Source organism: Silene latifolia, chromosome Y, assembly GCF_048544455.1.
Source record: "Silene latifolia isolate original U9 population chromosome Y, ASM4854445v1, whole genome shotgun sequence".
Lineage (NCBI taxonomy): Eukaryota > Viridiplantae > Streptophyta > Magnoliopsida > Caryophyllales > Caryophyllaceae > Silene > Silene latifolia.
This window is the reverse complement of record NC_133538.1, coordinates 241,227,145-241,240,364: the sequence shown is the minus strand read 5'-3', so window position 1 is coordinate 241,240,364 and position 13,220 is coordinate 241,227,145.

The window sequence follows — 13,220 nt, the reverse complement described above, 5'->3', positions numbered from 1 at the left end:
ATTCTTTACCACTGAAACTTAAATAAATAATCAAAAGGTCAAAATGAGGAAGTGATGATAACAAGAAGTAGCTCTATAGGAGTATTAGTCTATAGTTCAAGGGAATTATTATGGTTATGCATTTTGAAGAAACAACAAAGCGCTTCAATTACACCATCATTCATGTAATGAGTAATGAGTATGGCATTGCCACCGATAATTTTGGAACATTAACAATGGAAATACATCCTTCACTCATCTAATTGATTCATCATTCTTGCCATACACATATTCACTACTAGAATGAAACGGATTCAAACACAGTAAGATGTCGTCAATTGAGTCCAAAAATATGAAATGAGAAATAGAGATTTGAATTAACACATGAAATGAGAAATAGAGAGCAAAAGATGGTCAATACAAGAGATGAAAATCCATACAACATGAATGGTGATACCTCTAATTCTCGAATTTCAAACATGTAACTATGAGCTCCTCCACTTCACAAGGCTCTACACTTCAACATCATATCTCCTGATAGGTAGTTAGCTAATATGCACATAACAATTACAAAATTGTTAATCCTTAACTGATTTGTGTATCTAAATGATATTATGTGTGTATCTGAAACAATATTTTACGTATCCACCCACTACCACCTAACCATAACTACCACAGCCAACCCATCATCACCCTCATAACCACCACGTTAATGCCACTGTCGCCGGCAAACACTCCGGTGACCAAAGAAAGAAATGCTAACCATTTTCGTCACTTTCACGTTGTTTACGTCTCTTGCCACTTTTTCGACCAACACCGACATACATCCGTCACCAATCGCTACTGTTTTTCAATTAACAATCATTCAAAACTTAAAATGAGAAATCCTAATTAGTAATTACCCATCGGCGCTGATCAATCGATTTCATCCTTCAAAAACCTTTATCGAATCATGTCAACCGATGCTTCATCCTTCAGAAACCTTAATCACCCTTCCTTTCCACCGTTGAATCGATCGGACCGCCTCAACAAAACCACCAACATCTTCACCTTTTTACTATCTCGATACAGGCGATGACGAGGAATATGCTGGAAGTAAAAAAGAGGGATGAATAAGAACGGCGCCGGGCGATGATGGCCTCGGAGCTACGCCGGCAAGATCTATGTCGGTGATCCGACGACAACGGTTGTCGTGGCGGTTGTATGGAGTTTGGTATAGAAGGAGAGATTTGAAAGTTTAGTGCGTGGGGTAATAATGGCAATGGGGTGTGTGTGGCTAGGATTTGAAAGAACAACATAATAGTAATCTGACGGCCTATAAAGTAGTTCGTACGGTTCGTCACAGTAACTCGATTAAATACTGAACCCGCCCCTATATATATATATATATATATATATATATATATATATATATATATATATATATATATATATATATAGAGAGAGAGAGAGAGAGAGAGAGAGAGAGAGAGAAGAGATCAAATGAGTCCACCCAATTTCGTTGAGTCCATAAGTCCTCTTTAGGGCCATTGAAAAGATGAAATGAGGGGTTGAGATTGAAGGGAAAAAGGAGAGGATTAAGGCTAAAATTAGGGGATCATTATTAATTACACATTTTCCCTCTCTACCATCACTAATCAAACCCCTAATTTCACTATATAACCCTTCTTTTTACACTCACTTCTCTCTCCTATCACACAAATATCAATCTCCAAATCTCTAAAAACCAAAAAAATCAAACAATCCAAAAACCAAAAAAATAACACTCTTGTCATCCTCACCCCACCTACCCGGACTTCCATCCTCCCTCCTGTTGGCCGCCACCACCCCACCCCCAACCTCCCCCACCACCGCAGCCATGACCAACCATGCGCCACTCTCATAACAACCATCTCCTCTTCTCTTCCCCTCGACAACAACCCCAACCTCCCCCACCACCCTTTCCTTTTCTCCTCGACAACAACCCCCACCTCTGCCGCCCCTCCACTACCAAACACCATATAACCACCATTTTTTAAATCTGATTTTTTTTCACAAAACGAGTGGAAGGAGGTCAGTCCACCAATAACCACCGCCCACCACCACCACCACATCTCCTTCTCCGTCGACAAGCCACCACATCTCCTTCTCCGTCGACAACAACAGCACCACACACCATCCAACACCACCTCCACGAACCACCCGATACCACCATATAACCACCATTATTTTACTTGAAGTTTTTGTGTTTTGTCTTTATGTTCTTTACTTTTTCCGTTCTTTCATTCCTGTGTTTTGCCTTTTCATTTAATTTTTTTTTTTTTTTTTTTTTTACTTTTTCATATTTTTTGTTGTTATTATAAATTATTTTTCATTTAATTTTAGATCTACTTTCCTGTGTTTTGTCTTTCCTGTGTTTTGTCTTTCTGTGTTTGATTTTAGATCTACTTTTTTGTTTTCGGATCTTATGATATATCGTCTTGTTATATATTTACACTCAGATCTACAATATATCGTCTTGTGGGTTCCTCTTTCATTTTTGTTTGGTTCTTTTTCGAGATCTCACAAATATCATTTTTGTGTGGGTAGGTGAAAGAGGACAATGGTGGTGTTGGTCTCATTTTTCAGATTTACAAGTGTAAATGTAAAAAAAAAAAAAAAAAAACTTGTATTTTATTAAAGTTACATTTATTTTTCAGATTTACACTCGTATTTTATTAAATTTACATTCGTAGATCTAATAAATATATAGGAGATTTTTGAAAAAAAAAATCGTATTATCATGATTTTTATTCTTAGATCTAATAAATATATTTATCATACTCATATTTCTTTACATTTACACTCATATTTCTGTACATTTACACTCATATTTCTTTATATTTACACGCATTTTTCAGATTTACACTCGTATTTCTTTACATTTACACTCACATTTCTTTACATTTACACTCGTATATCTGTATTTTTACATGTATTTTTCAGATTTACACTCATTTTTTTTTAAAGTTACACTCATATTTCTTTACATTTACACTCGTATTTCTGTACATTTACACTCATATTTCTTTATATTTACACCCATTTTTCAGATTTACACTCGTATTTCTTTGCATTTACACTCATATTTCTTTACATTTAAACTCGTATATCTGTAGTTTTACACGCATTTTTCAGATTTACACTCATTTTTTTTTTTAAATTACACTCATATTTCTTTACATTTACACTCATATTTCTTTACATTTACACTCGTAACTCTTGACATTTACACTCGTATCTCTTTACATTTACACTCGTTAAAATTATATGAGTTAGTGGTGGAGGACGATGGTGTTGGTGTTTGTTGGTAGTCGGATTAAAGTTATACTTGTAAGGACCAAAGTTACACTCAAAGGACCAAAGTTACACTCTAAAACCTTCAAATTTACACTCGCAGACCTTCAAATTTACACTTAAAATACTACATTTACACTCGTAAAACACCACATTCACACTCGGTAACATGTTAAGATTATATAAATTCAAATTGTAGAAAATTGCCTAAAAAATCAAATTTATACTCTTAAAATATTACATTTACACTCGTAAAACATCAAATTTACACTTGTAAAGTGTTGAAATTATATAAATTCAAAATTTTCGTCACAAAAAATCAAATTTACACTCTTAAAATATTACAGTTACACTCTTAAAACATCAAATTTACACTTGTAAAGTGTTAAAATTATATAAATTCAAAATTTCCGTCACAAAAAATCAAATTTACACTCTTAAAATATTACATTTACACTCGTAAAACATCAAATTTACACTTGTAAACTGTTAAAATTATATAAATTCAAAATTTTCGTCACAAAAAATCAAATTTACACTCTTAAAATATTACATTTACACTAGTAAAACATCAAATTTATACTTGTAAAATGCTAAAATTATATAAATTCAAAATTTCCGTCACCAAAAATCAAATTTACACTCTTAAAATATTACATTTACACTCGTAAAATGTTAGATTTACACTTGTAAAACTCATACAACATTACATTTACACTTCTGAAATCTGAAACTCAAAACTAATTAATTAGGGGCTAGAGAGAAAAAAAAATGAATAGTTTGTAGAAATTTGATTAATGATAATTTTTTTTGGTAATTTTCAATCTCAACCATCCATCTCAATCTAACCATCCACATTTTTTTCCTTTTCTTTTTAATGGCCCTTAATCAAATTCATCTCAACCATCCATTGAGTCCATCCAATGGCCCTTAAAGGGACTTATGGACTAAATGGCACATGTTGGACTCATTAGAGCCCCTCTCTCTCTCTCTCTCTCTCTCTCTCTCTCTCTCTCTATATATATATATATATATATATATATATATATATATATATATATATATATATATAGGATCTCGTGCGAACTTACGAACTAATTTTAAAACACAAGTTAATAGCCTAAAAGCAAACCAACTGAGAAACACGAACTACTAATGTCAGCCTTCCTTTTGTAGGAAATATGGGTATACTTCCCTTTAAATAATAAGAATTATAACGAAATTATGTTTATGAATACGAGTCATAAATGAAATAGCGTAAACAAAATAGAGAGATTAAGAAATAACCTTTGGTCATAGCAAATATGGCCTATGAACAATATCGCAATGATATTCTCCTATCAGTTGCATCCAAGATGATATGAGATATGCCTTTGTTCTTGCTAGAATAGATCCCCAATTTTCTAGAAATTTTAGGGTTTTTGTGTGTGATTTTTGATGAGAGAAATGATAGAAAAATTAGGTTCAAAATTGATCTCCCTACTCACCTATTATAACCGAAAATAGGAGAGATTGAGGGAAGATATTTTTTCCTTTCTTTTTCTCATTTTGACCGAAATAAGGAGATAATTCTCCTTATTATTTTTGGTTTTCCCCAACTACCAAAATGAGGTGATTAAATCTACTTATTTTGGTAGTTTACAAAATATATATAAAGTGTATATATTATAAATTGTCATTTAATTTATTCCGTATTAAATAGTCTACACACAACAACAATGAAAATCGACTTATTAATGCCTATGGCTCGTAATAATTTATTATGACAATATCGTATAATATATACTTTAACTATAAATATCGCATATTTATAATTAGCTAATTAAATATAAGCTAACATTATATACATTAATTAAATATAACATATTAGATTCAATTTACGAATTGACAGTTAATTCGTCTCAGCTAATATTATTTAATCGGCATTAAATAATCGTCTCATCATCACATTGACTAACTGTTTAGTCAAATACATGAACTAACCTTTTAGTCATATAAGACATCAATGTGATTACATTTCCATAATCACATCTCTCAAACACATCCTTTAGGTGTGACTTTTAGGGACCAGTTGATCACCGCCATCAGTATGATAATAACGTCAAACTTTCTAGCAAGCCAACCGTTATTAGGTAATCGTTAATCAACTGATAAAATACAAAGTATACCCTTGTGAACCTATAAGAGATTTATAAATGTTATCACACTAATTTGTGGAGGATACAAGCTCCAACAAACTCCCACTTGTCCTCACAAGTGTATGTGCGATAACCGATTCTCATATCCTAAAATTTCTCCCACTCAATGTAAAACAATTTGCAAAATCCGTATTCACAAAGGTCGTATTTTACAAGTGATAAATATCAAGAGTGGTTTCCCCGACTAGCGAGTAACTTAACTGATAAACGAATCATCATTCGAGCATGGCCATGCATTTCAGTTACAACTCCTCGAGTGGCCCTGAAAAATAACTAAAGCTGATAAAGGTTGGATATTTTCTTCAACTCGAATCTTGTAGATGTAAGCACAGTATGAAATGACCCAGAAAAAATCTACTTAGTCTCCTGTTACGGCAGACCATGAGAAAGAAACCAAAGTCACCCAAAAACTGCCTTAATCTCAAGAGACAGTCGATAGTCAAAAGAATCGACTCTAGGAACACAATGGACGTCCAATCCACGACCTGGCACTAAATGTTTTTAAACATTTAGGACTCCATTACGTTGTCACAAAAATAATTGTCCTACGAGGTATCGTTATAACCCGTATTTGTGATCGATCAGCCAAGTGATTGACTTATGGCTCGTTGAACCCACCATCAATCGACTGCACAATATAATAGCCAGAGTTATCAGCTCATTAAGGTGATTATGGACCAAAACAAATATAATGTAATTCAGTTCACTTTGTGGCGTTCAATGTTATCGGTACAATCCACATTAAAAACAAAATATTATAATAAAGCGATGAAGTTATAAATAGTATATGAAAAAAATAATGTATCGAATTCATAATCAACTACTACAACTCAGGAACACGTTTAATTCCCATGGAAATAACGTGCTCTTCATGCTTATCATAATTCAACGGTTTAGTGAGAGGATCCGCGATGTTGTCATCCGAAGCTATCTTGTCAATCACTATCTCTTCTTGCTCCACGTAATCACGGATCAGGTGATCTTCCGATGTACATACCTAGACTTGTTGCTAGACTTTGGCTCCTTAGCCTGGAAGATGGCACCTCTATTGTCACAATAGATGGTGATCGGGTCATTCTAACTAGGAACTATCGTATGTCCTTGTAAGAATTGACGCATCCATATAGCTTCCTTTGCTGCTTCCGAAGCGGCATAATACTCGGATTCAGTGGTAGAATCTGCTACAACATCCTGTTTGGAACTCTTCCAGCTGACCGCAGCACCATTAAGAGTGAAGACGAACCCGAACTGAGATTTTGAATTATCTCGATCCGTTTGGAAGCTAGCATCTACGTAACCGATTGCGCATAGCTTAGTATCTCCTCCATAAGTCAATACCCTATCATTAGTCCTCCGTAGGTACTTAAGGATCTTTTTAACAGCTATCCAGTGTGTTTCACCTGGATTATTTTGGTACCGACTCGTCATACTCAATGCATATGCCACGTCTGGACGTGTGCATATCATGGCATATATGATTGATCCTATTGAAGATGCATAAGGAACACGACTCACGCGCTCATTCCCTTCAGGCGTCGTGGGTGACTAGGACTTGCTCAACTACATCCCAGACGTCATTGGAAGGTTCCCCTTCTTGGAGCTGGTCATGTTGAACCTTTCAAGAATCTTATCCAAATAAGACTCCTGACTCAGTGATAACGTCCGTCGTGATCTATCTCGGTAGATACGGATTCCCAATATGCGTTGTGCCTCACCCAGATCTTTCATCTGGAAATGGTTCTTCAACCATCCTTTAACCGAAGATAAGAGAGGAATGTCATTCCCAATCAAGAGTATGTCATCGACAAACAATATCAAGAAAACAATCTTGCTCCCACTCGACTTGATATATAAGCATGGTTCCTCGACCGATCGAGTGAAACCATACTCTTTTATCACCTGGTCGAAATGATGATTCCAACTCCGAGAAGCTTGCTTAAGTCTATAAATGAAACGCTTAAGCTTGCACACTTTATTAGGATTCTCAGGATCTATGAAACCTTCGGGTTGCACCATGTACAACTCCTCCTCCAAATAACCGTTTAAGAAGGCGGTTTTCACATCCATTTGCCAAATTTCATAGTCATGAAAAGCGGCAATCGCTAAGATACTCCGAATGGAACGCAGCATAACTACGGGTGCAAAAATTTCATCATGATGCATACCGTGCACTTGAGTGAAACCTTTTGCCACTAGTCGTGCTTTATAGGTATCTGGTTGCCCGTCTACAGAATGCTTTATTTTGTAAAGCCATTTGTAATGTAGAGGTTTTACCTTATTAGGTAAATTAACTAGATCCCATAAGTCATTCTTATACATGGAGTCCATCTCGGATTGCATGGCTTCAAGCTATAGCTTTGAGTCGGAACAGGTCATGGCACCTTTATAGGTAGCGGGTTCATTACTCTCTAGGAGTAAAACGTCACTCTCCTCGACCATACCAATGTATCTGTCCGGAGGATTAGAGACTCTACCCGACCTCCTAGGTTTCTGAGGAATATTAACCGTATCATCAGTTGGAGGAACAACTTCCTCCATCTGTTCCTCGGTTGTTGGTTCTTGAATCTCTGACAGCTCGAAGGTTCTATTACTTGTCTTGTTTTCGAGAAATTCTTTCTCTAAGAACGTCGCACTAGCCGCAACAAAAACTCGATGTTCGGTAGGGGAATAGAAGTAATGACCAAACATTCCTTTTGGATAACCAATAAAGTATGTCTTGACCGATCGCGGGCCAAGCTTATCCTCGTGTCTCCACTTGACATAAGCCTCGCAGCCCAAACCCGAATAAAGGACAAGTTACGGACCGTTCCCTTCCATATTTCATATGGAGTCTTGTCGACAGCTTTAGTCGGACTTCGGTTAAGTATAAGAGCAGCTGACAAAAGAGCAAAACCCCATAATGAATCAGGTACTACCGTGTGACTCATCATGGATCGAACTATATCAAGTAAGGTTCGATTTCTCCATTCGGACACACCATTAAATTGAGGTGTTCTAGGTGGAGTTAACTGTAAAACGATTCCACAGTCTTTAAGGTGTTGATCAAACTCATTTGAAAGATATTCGCCACCCCGATCTGAACGGAGTGCTTTAACCTTTCTACCCAGTTGGTTCTCAACCTTGTTCTGGTATTCCTTGAATTTCTCAAAGGACTCACTTTTATGCTTCATTAAGTAGACATATCCGTATCTACTCAAATCGTCCGTGAAAGTGATAAAATATCTATAGCCATCTCTAGCGGTAATTAACATAGGTCCACAAACATCAGTATGTATGAGTCCTAATAGGTCACTAGCGCGCATTCCAACACCTTTGAAGGAAATTCGAGTTATTTTGCCGATAAGACATGATTCACACGTGCCAAATGTAGAAAAATCGAACGCGGGAATAGTCCCATTATCGACGAGTTTCTTTACACGTTTCTCCTTTATGTGTCCCATTCGACAATGCCATAGATAGGTTTGATCGTTGTCACCAACCTTTAATTTCTTATTATTCACGTATAATATATCTGTAGTTTGATCTAAGATGTAAATTCCATTCATGGAAACTGCTTTGCCATAAATCATTTCATTGAAAGAGAAAATACAGCTGTTATCCTTTATTAAAAATGAAAAACCGTCTTTATCAAGTACGGAAACTGAAATAATGTTCTTAGACAAACTGGTTATATAGAACAGTTATATAAATATAACTCAAAACCACTAGGGAGTTGGATTACGTATGTTCCCTTTGAAACTGCAGCAACTCTAGCTCCATTCCTGACTCGCAAGTCCACATCACCCTTTCCGAGAGGTGTGATGTTTTTTAGGCCCTGCAAATGATTACACAGATGAGAACCACAACCAGTATCAAGTACCCAAGTTCCGAAACTTGCATGGTTAATCTCAATCATATGAATATAAGATGACATACCAACAGGAGTGGCGCGGCCTGCTTTTATGTCCTCACGGTACACGGGACAGTTCCTCCTCCAATATCCAGTCTTGTGACAATGGTGGCACTCAATGTCACCGCCCTTGCTCTTTGCCTTGCCTTGTGAGCCACTAGTCTCACCAGGCCCACTCTTACCGTTTCCTGGCTTTTTAAACTTTGGCTTACGTACAGTTAGGTCGCCAGGAGCTTTGCCCTTACCCTTATCCTTGTTGGAAATCATGAGAACATCTTGCTTCATGCTCCCACTCAATTTCATATCCTTCTCAGTCTGTACGAGAAGTGAGTGTAGCTCATGAGGACTTTTCTTCAAGTCATTCATGTAGTAATTCGCCCTAAAAAGGGCAAAACCATCATGAAGTGAATGAAGCATACAGTCAATGACTATGCTCTCACTGATTTTACAATCAAGTGCCTCTAATTTCTCGACATTCTCAGTCATGTTAAGAATGTGTGGGCTAACCGGTTGGCCCTTTTGGAGTTTCGCATCAAAGAAGCGACAGGTATGCTCATAAGTAACGATTCTCGGTGCTTTTGAGAACTCGTTAGTGAGCGTGGTGAAAATCTTGTTTGCACCTTGGGCAATAAAGCGTCTCTGCAAATTGGTTTCCATTACAAAGATGAGTACGTTCTTTATCGCACCCGCTTCCATGACGAAGTCACTACAAGCAAGTGACTCGTTAACTCCTGCATTGGGGCTTGGGTTTACCGGTATTGGCTCAGTTAAGTACTTGAGCTTACCGTCAGCAATGGCAGCATTCCGTAGTGCAGCCTCCCAGTCCGCAAAGTTGGACCCATCATTCTTCTGTCGTGTGAAATGATTCATGTTGTCCATAAAAACTTTAAGCCAGGACTCGTGATGTGACCATTATTTGAGCATATTAAGTCCCCTAATTGAGTCCATTTTGCATACTATTATAACATTCTATGGCCATTTTATCCGTCAAAACCTCCCTATTTGCTCTTCTATCGCATTTCATATGTTTTGTAGGAAAGAAGACAATAAGGCGGAAATTCTCGTTTTTCGTGCATATTCGGAAGCTATTTGACGATGTTTGATGGACTAGTATGAAGAAGAAGCAAGAACTAAAGACCAATCCCATAAGAATAAAAAGAAAGTGAAGAAATAAGACGCTGTCACAGAAGATGAGCGGATTCCCACGAAGACGCCCGTCTTGCAGTGACAACCCGTGCGTCCCAGCAATCAAGACGCCCGAATTCCTCCAGAGAATCCGAGCGGATTCCCATGAAGAAGCCCGGGCACCACCTCAACAATCCGCCCGTCTTCCCCCTCGGACGCCCAGATTCCCTTACAGCAAACTTTCGTTTCTTCAAGCTCCGTGAAAGATGCCCATCCTTCTAAAAAGACTAGCGTTTCCTGCTCTAGACTCAAAAGTGTAATTACTAATTTAGCCTTAGTTAACCTAATGAATCCCTACTATAAATACCCCACTTGTAAATAATCAAGGGGGGGGGGGATCCTTTTATCAATTATCAATATAATCAAGTTTCCTTAGATTAAATCAAGCTTTCTTAGATTAGATTAGGAGTAGATTAGAATAGATTAATCTCAATATTTCCACAAATCTCACATTAATCTCTCCTTAATTATTCTTCAAGTTTATTATTCAAGTTCATCACTTTTGGGTAATTGAAGATTATTGGGTTATTATTGGGAGATTGACAACCTTCCATCAATCATCAAGTTCTTCTATTATTCTTTGCATTATTATTTTGGAATCTCCATAGGTATAATTCTCTTAATCCTTGTTTTAATTATTGTTAATCTTTCTTACTTGTTCATCATGTTTGGCTTTGTTAGTATGATTGACAACCTTACTAACATGTTAAACTTGATCATGAGTGAGTAGTTACTTAGCTGGTATTAATGGGTAATTAGGGGAAACAAACATGGGGAATGATTCATGCTTAATCTAATATGCTTCCATGATTAATTTGCTTGCTTGTTGTGATTTCAACTTATGCACATGTTATGTTTGATGAAATGCTAAGTCTATGAATCCTTGCATTTACAACCATCTCTTATCTTTTCAATGAGACTTGTAAGACATAAACCAACTCAAGACTCATTAGACCATGCATATAGTTGAATAGGGAGGATTAAGTCGACTTGTAGGTGTTGTACAATCTAATCGATTCGGCTCCGGGCCCCAAACCTTCCTAGGATTGTAAGATATAAACCAATTCGATCCATCACAACAATAATTTCTTGCACCTAGTAGGAAACATGTTTGTATGATCAACTCCCATGAATCCCTTATGAACCCATGATATCCTAGTGCTTTTAGTCATTTGTTTACATTTCTTAGTTCATTGTTTGCTTTACTTTGTTACTCTCATTAGTTTAAAATACAACTACAAACCCCATCAATTGTGACACTATCATAGATCGAGATAGAGAGACTTAGAACCCAAAGCACACCGTCCCATGTATCGACCTCGACTTATCACTAACTAGTAGTTTGTTGAGAAATATAAATGTGTTTGATTGGGAGACCCGACGACATCGCATGCCACATCAAAATGGCGCCGTTGCTGGGGATGGGGCTATGTGATTAAGTTCTTACTTGTTTGTCTATTTTAATTATGCTTTAACCTTGAGGAACCTGGGATTGTTCTTACCGTTTTTGTGTAGTTTCCTTGCTTGTAGTTGTTTCCTTGTCTTAGCTATGATTACTCAAGACTTGACATATGGAGTATGTGATGGATCTTTTGAGTATGACTATGGGTATGGGGAGTTTGAGGAGCAAGTCAATACAAACCTAACTTACTACTCATACAATGAAAATCCTAACTACTACCCCAAATTTTCCAACCAAAATAGGCACATCCAATATCCACAACAACCACCCACCCAATACCCACTTCATAATGACTTTTAATTGCCACAATACAACCACTTTCACACCTACCCACAACAAGAAGATGAACCCATTCAAAATGTGATTTTCCAAATGATGGGAGATCAACAAAACTTCTTCAAACAAATGCTAGAAGAGAGCCAAAAGAGGGATAATGTCCTTCAAGGCATTGTTGCCCAAGGTGAGGAATTGGAGATTCAAATTGCCCGAATGAAAGAATCCCAAGCAATCACTCCCCACCGTTCTTTGGACATTGAACATGAATGCAAACTTGAAGTAGTAACTTTCGACATAGAGAATGAAAAATAGGAAGAGCCAATCTCCTTGAGCTCTTGTGAATATGATTGTGTTGTGTTTGATAAGGAAGACATGAGGTTGAGTAAGCCAAATACTCTTAGCCTTTGTGAGTATGAGGGTGTGTCCTTTGAAGTGAATGTTGGGACATTGGAGAAAGAGTTGAATGAAGCCCCCATCTATGATTCGTATGAAGATAGCAACAATGATGATGAGCCTAGAGGATGGACTCGAAATATCACCTTGCTTGAGGAGCCTATCCTTGAGACATTTGAGATACCCTATCATGAAGAAGAACGTCCTTCCCCTATTCCTCATGAAGACTACTTGACACCTATTATGGAGCCAATGATCATTGAAGAGGATATGGTGGACCTTCTCCAAAAGGCCAAGGTATCATACAAAAGTTACTTGGTGAAAAAGCTCAAAGAGAAGATTGCTCGTGAAGCCACTCGTGAAGGTTTGGCACCCACAATGACAACTTCTAAGAAACTCGATCATCAAAGCCATGAGAATTCTTCTTCCACCTTGGAAGGATTGAACAATCAAAATGCTATCATCATCACCGAAAATGAAAGAGAAGGTGGTAAGTGGAAGTCTCCGGACGAAAATGAACCAT